We start from the raw sequence: 9,016 nt of genomic DNA on the forward strand, positions 1-9,016 counted from the left end.
CTAAATACTCACTTTGCCCAGATCTAATCCTTATGACTCTGTGAGGCAGGTACTATTATGTTACCGACTCTACAGGTGAGGAAAGACTCAGAGAGAGAAAGTAACTTGTTGATGGTCACACAGCCATCTTGAGTCAAGACCATTTAACATTTGACTCAAAAATTCACGGAAACTTATTTAGTATCTCATCAGGGTTCAAAATTAAAGCCACTGGCAGTGTGAGAGAGATGCGTTTTGCCTCGCTATTAAAAGCAAAAAGCAGCTGTCCCTTAAAATCATAAACTCCCATCCCTAAAACATCGTGGAGAGAGAATGGAGACATTCATCCTGGAGGGAATTCCCTCCACGGCCATAGCTGTGGGGATGGGAGGGAGGTGGAGAGTAGGCACAGATTCAGTCACAGAGCAGCCAGGAGACACAAGCCACACCAGCTATTTTAACAGAGAGAATTTCATATAAGGACGTGTTAAGCAGGTATTGGAGGACCGGAAAGGCAAAGGGGGACAGTGAGGCCTCACAGAGGTGGTAACTGCGGGAAGCAGCTGCCTGCTCTAGTGCTGGGGCTGGGGGTAGGGGTGACGACATAAAGAACTGGGACCCTCAGGACCTAGAAGCCTGGAGGAGGGACTCTGTGACAGTGAGACTCAGACCTTTGAGGAAGGGGTGCTGGCTGGCTGGTGCTAGCATCTCTGAGGCAGAGCTATGAGGTTGATTCTGGAAGTTCAAAAAAGTATATATCAGAAACCGGAAGCTGCCGCCACTGCTAGGCTAAAGCACTGTGGCCGTGGGGACACGGGCAGGAGCAGGAAGCTGCCTGGAAGGGACAAGGCCCCCTCTCCAGCCTGCAGCCTCCCTCTCCGCCATGGCACAGCCTGTCCTGGCACTGCTGGCAAAGCAGAGAGGTGGCTGGCAGGGTCCCAGCCCAGCATCACGGAGCAGGGCAGGGAAAGGAGCCCTTGAAGCTGAGGGTCAGTAGCTTAATAACAGGCACAGTCTAGGTGTCTTCCCTTCTAAAATTCTAGAATCCCACTGTGTGCCAGGCACTGGGGATGCACCAGCCAAAAAGACAAAATCCCTTCCCTTGAGGAAATTGCATTTTCTAGGTGGAGTTGGGGGGGGGGGTGCTCAGACCATAAACACACACATTTATAAGGTAGAGAATTTCAGAGCATGAAAATACTCTGAAGCCAATAGTGACCAGTGTCTGTTTTTCTGATCAGAAGGACTGAGTCATCTCAGAGCTCACTAAACAGCTCATAATAGAACAACCGCCAAGAGGAAAAGGGCAGATTCCACGGGGGTCGGGATCATTATAATCATCGTGACTTGTTACTCTGTGCTGGGGGTTGTATTTGGATTATCTGGGTTTTGTCACAAACTCATGAGGTTGGTATTATGATTTAATGTTACCTATTTTACAGATGGGGAAGTGGAGGCTCTCAGGCAGACTTGGTGATTCACTCCAGGGGAGGAAGTGGAGTCAATGGGACTGGTGACTGATCAGAGGAAAGTCTCAGGGATGGGAGGGAGTCAAAAGCCACCAGCGTTCCTAGAAACAGAAACAGGAAGGATACAAAGAGGATCAGGTCTGGGGAGTGAAATGGTTACAGATTCCATTTGTCTTAGGGAGAGAAAAGTCTAGCTCGTCGATGGAAATGAAAGTATGAACTCAGGAGAGAGTGTAGGAGCTAGAATTCTCATAAATAAATGATTTTTTGTTTCTGCTTAGGAGAAAATAAATGTGGCATCCCAGCAGGCCCAAAATATTAGCATTTAAATACAGGCTTACACAGGTGGGTAAAAAAGGCAATTTCCTCAGAATTAAATCAGTTTTTGTTTTCCTTTTCCTCTGAGTCTCAGAAAAATCCGTTCTGTGCAAGTGTGGTCCTCAGAGAGGGATTCACCTTGCTCTAGGCCTCCATGTTCCCAGTGGGGCTCCGTGTCCTTCTCCATTATCATTATGAGAAATGATGCCTAAGAGCTGATGGAGATTCATGAGTGCTGTTGGCTGGCGTTGCTCAGGCCCATTTGTGTTGAGGGCGGGGCACCTCGTGTTGGGGTCTTGACGCCCTTTGCCCTCAACTGTGTCAGCACGTCTGCAGGGCCTGGCTCGGAGCTGGAGGAACCACGGTTTTGCTATGCAACTGGTGAGAAGGGAGATGGTGCAGCTGCAGAGACTTCCAGGGAAAAGATGGGGAGAGACCAAGGGGGTCCTTGAAACCTCCCCTTCTCCGTCTGGTGGCCCCAGATGTTACCCCATTGCTACCCATCGACACGTCCGGCCCAGTGCTGCCTTCTCCTGACCCCCACCCTTGCGTACTACGCTCAGAACTAGACTCGGACCCCCTGTGTTATGTAAGCATGGAAAGAGAAGAGCCAGCTTCAGCTGGATACCAAAGGCCACAGGTGTGGTCTGGCTGCCCCAGGCTGACCAACAGGGAGCCCTAGAAGTCAGCCTCCCTGTGTCTCACCACTGCGTCCCGGAGGCCCTGAAAGCAGGACACAGCTTCACAAAATGCACATTTTAGGGCTGGGGTCCCAATTCCTAGATACAAGTGATTCTGGATGCTTCTTTAATTCTTATGTTCCCATCAAAATATACCTGTCCTGTTTCTGCGTCTGCAGGGCCCTGCTCTTTGCAAATAGCCCAGATGGCTTTTCCCGTGTTCTTTAGCTCAGCAAACCACATCATAGCCTCCCAGGATACCCAGGTCACAAAACTGGGGGTCATTCTTGATTTCTCCCTCACCCTCTTTCCCCTCGGTATTAGTTTGCTGTGGCTGCTGTAACAAATTACCTCCTACGGGGTGGCTTAAAACAACAGAAATTTAGTCACTCACTAAAGTTTAGTTCTGGAGCCCAGAAGTTGGATATCAAGGTGTTGGTAGGGTTGGTTCCTTCTGGAGGCTCAGGGGGGAATCCGTTCCCTGCCTCTCTCCTAGCTTCCAGTGATTGCCGACAGTCCTGGGCATTCCTTGGCTTGTAGCTACATCCCTCTCAACTTGCTTTGATCTTCACGTGGACTTCTTCCTGTGTGTCTGCTTTCTCTTTTTATAAGCACAATAGTCATTGGACAATGGTCCCAATCCAGTATGACCTCAACTTAATTTAACTAATTGCAACTGCAAAGACCCTCTTTCCAAATAAGGTCACATTCTGAGGCTCCTGGTGGACATCCATTCTGGGGAAAAACTACCCAAGTTTCCCGTCTTTCCATGCCATCATTAGTTCCATCCAAGCTATTCCCCGTTCTCGTCACTTCTGCTTCCTTAGTACCTCTCTGATTGGCCCATTTCTCACAGTGAATCTGCTTAGTCAGCACCTCATTTACATTCCATCAATGACTTCCCATTGCCTTCAAAATCACACCCACGCTGCTTGGCAGTGTTTTCAAGGCCCTTGTGATTCCACCACTGTTTATCTCTCCAACTTCATCTCACCTAGGATACACAATTGTATTCATTCGCATATAAATGTGGACCCCTTTGTGTGTCTGTTGGTTTAATGACAGCCTCTCTCCCTGCACGTAAGCTGCCCGGAGAACAGGGAGAGTGTGTCTCTTTTGTTCACATTTCTATCCCAGGCCTGACACGTACTCCATGCTCCCTCAGATCCCAGCACAGTGCTGGGCACGGAGAGCGTCTTGAGAACTTTGATGCCTGGACAAAGGATTCTGACCCTGGAGTGATGCTGAGACAAGGACGAAGGTAGACTAAGGGAGCTGAGCCACTTGACCAGGGACACAGGGGAAGGTACTCCTCATCACCCCACCCTCATCTCCCACTTCGGTGGCCCTGACCCTGAGCCCCCTGGCCAGAGGAGACCCCAGCCCTGGGGCCCATGGAGACATGGCTGCTGTGGCTGAGACTGCAGTGGGGGGCAGGGGCTGATCTCTGTCACCTCCAGTTCACAGTCCTGTCTTTCTCCTGCCCTGAACCCTCCAGCAGCCTCCCTGCAAGGCTCTGGGTTAAGGTCCTCGCTCACTCCCTTCCAGCCTCACGGGCCCCCTGACTGTTCCTCACACAGGCCAAGCATGTTCTGGACTCAGAGACTGCACTGCGCTTCTTCGGCCTGGAACGCTATTCACACAAAGTTGTTCTCACCTTACTCAGGTTTTTGCTCACATGTCACCTCCGCAGAGTGGTCCCTCCAACAACTCCATCGGGAAAGCGCCCCTCTGACCGCCGATTCCCTTACCCAGCGGGGGCAGGTGTGTGTGCATGTATCTTTCTTCAGGGCGCTTGGCCTTCCCTGACTATTTTATATACGTGTCTGCCTGATATCTGTCCCCCGAGTCTGCAAGCTCCCAGACAGTGGGACCAGGTCTGTTTTCTCTCCATCCCCAGTGCCAAAGGCAGCCCAAGGAAGAATGCCCACCTCCCCACTGTTCATGGAGACAAGCTGGGTTCCTCCAGCCACCAAGCTCTTTTGAATAAATCCACCAAAACAGGCTTGAAATTTTGCTCTGGTTGGGATCTTGCCTGGTTTAGAGCACCATGGATAACGTGGGTTTTGGAGCCCATGAGACTTCAACTTAAGTTGCCACCGTAACCACTCATTAGGTGTGTGCTCATAAGCCAGGTATTCCAGCTTCCTAAGCCTCTATTTCCTTATCTTTAAAATGGGGATAAGACCTCCCAACTGTCAGAATTGATTCTGGTGTTAAACGGGCAGGGTGACCAACTGTCCTGGTTTCCCCAGGACCGAGGAGCTTCCGGGGAAGCAGCTACTTTCAGTTGCTAAAATCACAACAGTCCTGGGTCACTCTAGGGGCCCCAGCACAGACAGAGAGGCGGGCTCTCCCACAACAATGACAATGAGAGTGGAGAGCCTGCGTTTTTAACCCAAATTCTACACTGCCTTCAGATTTTGGGTCACTTGCATTTTATATTTTATTACATATATTGTCACAAATGACCCAAATCCCTTGTGGCAACAAGGCTGGTGTCAGAAATAGTAAAGAGGTAATTCGTCATGGGTGGCCAGTCCCCTCTGCTTCTATGGTTGTCTCCCTGTCTCTGTACCAGTCACAGTCCTGTTTCCCCAGATCCCGTCATGGAGAATAGAGGGGCTGACCCTGACATTCACAGCCAGGCCAGACTGACTAGTCCCTTCTACCTTTAAGGCCACCCACCAAGAAAGCCGGGAGAACGGTCACATGACCAAGGCCAAACCACAGGCAGCTCCGGGTCTAAGTCAGAACAATCGTTCTAGAAATCCATCTAGAGGCAATGATGGAGGGAACTTGGAGAGGAGGCACTTACCGGTTAAATAAAAGTCCCTTTAAATATGCATCCTCATACTGGTAATTACATCAGCCCCCAGTGGGGCCGGCAGAGTCCTGGGTGGCTAGTGGGCAGGAGGGAGACCCTGGGGCATTTGCATCGGTGCAGTGCTGAGTAGGGGCTATTTCCCAAACTCTGGTGTAATGCTCACTGCAGATCCGAGAAAACCCGCCCTTGTCACTGTGCCCAGAGCCTCAAATAGTGAAACCAACTCAACTCTTAGAGGAATTGAAGCTCAGTGCCAAGCTGGCGTGTTCCCAGAAGGGCAGGAGGCAATGGCATACCAAAGGGGATGTGAAAGCTTTTTGGGTGGTTCATGTTGTTTTTCTCCACCTAGTCCGTAAGCTTGCTCATGCTGGGGAGGGAGATGCTCACCCCTTTAATATACACTCCCCCCGCCCCAGGTTATCTTTCCACTGCAGAATGTCAATACCTTTTACGTTGGCATTGACCTCGAATTCCAGTGAGCAAAGGAGAGGCGGATGAACCCTGTCATTTGTCCAAGCCTCGTTTCCTTGTCTGTGACGTGGTTGTAACATAGCTTCCAGGTTGGGTATATCGAGGTGAGGGGTAAATAAAATAATACCTGAGAAGTTCATTTCTAAGTTGAGAATTGATACGTGTTAAATGGTATACTGGTTAGGAGGCAGGGCCATGTGATGGTTAAAAGCCCAGTTCCTACACCTCCAAGCTATGTCACCTCTAGACCAACGAAACCTCTTAAGCCTCGGTTCTTCCATTCCTCACTCTGTAAAATGAGGGTAGTTACATCATATGATTACCGTACTCAATGAAAACTGTGTGTAAGGACGTGGCACATAATAAGCGCTCAAATAAGGACAGCTATTATCATTTGTGGTTGCTGCTGTTGTTATTGTTATGATGTTGGCCACTATACAGATGAAGAGACCCGCGGCTGCCTCTCCAGGGTGTGCTGACCCCACATGGAATTATCTGGAGTCTGCAATGACTGTGCGTCTCTCCTCCTTACTCCCAAGCTTCAGTCACATCTCCTGTCTCTGTCTCTGGCCACGAGTCTGAGAGCTGGGTGTCCTTGGGCTTCAGAGGTCCCAGAGCAGTAGGACAAAGGACCAGACACAATGGGCCTGGAGGCGTTTCCAGGGCCCTTTTGCTTCTGTGGCTTCAGCTTCGGTTGGAAAGAGTATGGGTCCTGCCTTCCTTAATATGTGAGTGAACTAGGTCAGCTCAGGACAAATCTTTATTAAGACTCTGCCGTGTAGAGGAGACAATGCTTGAGTTTGATTCTCTGACTTGAGGGGCTAAGACCCCCTCCAAAATAACTATGGGGCAGAACTCTGTGCAGCCTTGGAGCTCCTCTCTGCGACATCCTCACTCTCTGCCCCTGCAGTAGCATCCCATCAGCCCTCATTCTTTCCTATCTCTTACCCACATGAATGGGGAGTCCAGAGACAAAGTGTAGTGGAGAGAAAGAAGTTATTATCCCCTCAACTGACACCTAAGCTCCTCTCAGGGAAGGGATTGCCTTTGTAGATAGAGGTGTGGGTCCTTGAAGAAAGAAAGACCTAAACTTCTCTGTGGTAGGAATTTGGGATGGGAGAGAGCTGAAGAGGGCTTAGGAAAGTGGAGATGGAGGCTGGCCTCCAGGTATTGGGAATAACCAAGGGATGTTTAGGGAGATGTCGAAACTCACCTTTAAGTTGTCTGTGTGGCTGTGAGGTAAGCTCCGTCTGTCTCCCCAGACTTCCCGTGACGTTGGCTACATACAAAGGATTTGTCAGATTTTTATAGTGAAAATTAGGAGAAGGGATTGAATTACAAATTCAGATGGATTTGATGCGGAATAGAATCAGGGTACCTATGAAACCAAGCAGGTCCCTAAGCTGGCCTAATTCAGTGTTAGCAGGTGCTCAGAAGTCCAGGTGACTGGGAATACCCTGACCTCCGTACACCTCTCCCCACATCTACATAATAGCAGAGAGACTGAGAGCAGAAGGGGCCCACTACATGGTCGTGGTGGGGGACATCCAAGAAAAGCCATTGGAATCCTAAAGGATAAGGCATCTCAGCTGATTTCCCGGTTTCAAACATAATAGAAATACTAACAGTGGCTTGTGCATTATACTTTCCAAAGTGCTTTCCCATATTTTGTCCCTTTTAACCTCAGCCTTTTGTTTCAGTTTTCAGACAAGGAGACTGCAGCCCTGAGAGGTCACGAGACTCATTCGAAGTGACACTGCCCACGGTCTGTTCTCCACTGTTGTTGGGACATCTGCTGACTCAGCAGAGCCCAGGCATCTGGTTGCAAGAGTTTGCTAATCATTAGGGTGTTAAGTGACTCCAAAAATACTATGGGGTGGCTTCCAGGAGGAAAAGCTGAGCACGGAAATGGGGCTCAGGGCCAATCTCTGTCATGGCCCACCCCCAGTCGGTAGGGAGCAGCGGGGTGAGCAGGAAGGGGCCAGGGGCAAGCCCAGCCCAACGGGCCCAGCAGGGAAAGCAGTGCTGTTTGGTGTGGCAAAGAGTATGGTGCAGAGGCTGAGGGAGCTACATGGGGCCAGAACCCAGGGATCTGTGTGTGCACAGCTGGAGGAAGTTTTGGTGCAGAGGCTGAGGGAGCTACATGGGTCCAGAACCCAGGGATCTGTGTGTGCACAGCTGGGGGAAGTTTAGGTGCAGAGGCAAGGACCTCAGAAGAGCGAGCTTTCCTGACAGCTCTGCTGGGGAGTTGTTGCCGTTCTTGGCAGCCACAGGAGGGGCTATTTTTGACCAGGACTCTCTCAACCCCACCATCTTCTTGACAGGGAGGAAGTCCTACAGAGAGGCTGCTCTGCGCCTAGAACGCAGGTCCCCCACTGTCTCACTAGAGGGAGCCCAAGTTCCTACTCCCTGATCTGCAGCCCACATGGCTAGGGGTGACCACCCTTCTGATCCTGAGAAGATGTAGGTCAGGGGACTTGGGGGAGGAGCAGGTATCCTTCCTAGTGATGGGGAGATGTCAATGCGCTTTGGACAACGATTTCAGGAATCACAAGCAGCAAAGTCTAGATCTGACTGTAAAATGAGTACTGTTTCTACTCACAGTTTTTGAGACCCTCCAACCCTCACTCTGAACCTGGTGGTCTGTATTCTACCCTCAACCTGCTTCCCCATGCCAGGATCAGAGCTCTTCTCAGCAAGTCCCACTCTGTTCCAAGTACAGAGTCCCAGGACCCAGACGCAGCGACAGGAGATGGGAGAGGCTTGGCCGTGTGCTTGACAATGATCATAAGACCCATCGCCTATGAAGAAGGCAGTACGAGTGGTGGGCAGACATCTGGGCTCTGGAGTCAGACAATTTAGAGTCAGTCTCCAAATCTCCCCCAAACAGACGTGATTGCCAAGGGACCAGGAACCTTGTCTTTCTTGTTTTCCACAAAATCCCCAATGCCTTGAATAGAGCCTGGCACACACAGAGCCATCAATATTTTATGAATAAACCAATGGCTCCAACCTCACTGCTTCTTTAACCTAGCACCACGTACTTCATCTCTTTGAGTCTCAGTTCCCTCCTCTGTAAAATGGGACAAAAACCTACTTACCAGGTGGTGAGGATTTGATGAGAAAATCCAGCTATGGCACTCAGCACTGTGCTTAGAGTGTAGTAAGCCTCCGGCAACAGCAGTCAATTCGCAGTTCGCAGGTGCCCGGCACTTTGCGAGGTACCGTGTGTTCATGCACACATGTTTGTGTGTGTGCATGCATGGGCGTAC

General features: G+C 50.3%; 1 long non-coding RNA gene across 3 annotated transcripts in view; it reads right to left on the reverse strand.

Annotated features, from left to right (window-relative positions):
- LOC117202214 (uncharacterized) overlaps positions 1 to 8,689 on the reverse strand; it is a 49,078-nt gene extending 40,389 nt beyond the window's left edge. For 2 of the 3 annotated variants that reach the window (XR_007476303.1, XR_007476302.1), the window contains exons 1-2: positions 2,841 to 3,137; positions 1,411 to 1,549 (exon numbers count right to left, since the gene is read on the reverse strand). This is a non-coding gene — a long non-coding RNA (uncharacterized LOC117202214). Of the gene's footprint in view, positions 1 to 1,410; positions 1,550 to 2,840; positions 3,138 to 6,957 lie in introns of those variants that run through there. The other variant, XR_007476304.1, reaches the window with a different exon arrangement.
- Between the last annotated feature and the right edge of the window lie 327 nt (positions 8,690 to 9,016).

The sequence above is a fragment of the Orcinus orca genome, chromosome 3 (assembly GCF_937001465.1).
Source record: "Orcinus orca chromosome 3, mOrcOrc1.1, whole genome shotgun sequence".
NCBI lineage: Eukaryota > Metazoa > Chordata > Mammalia > Artiodactyla > Delphinidae > Orcinus > Orcinus orca.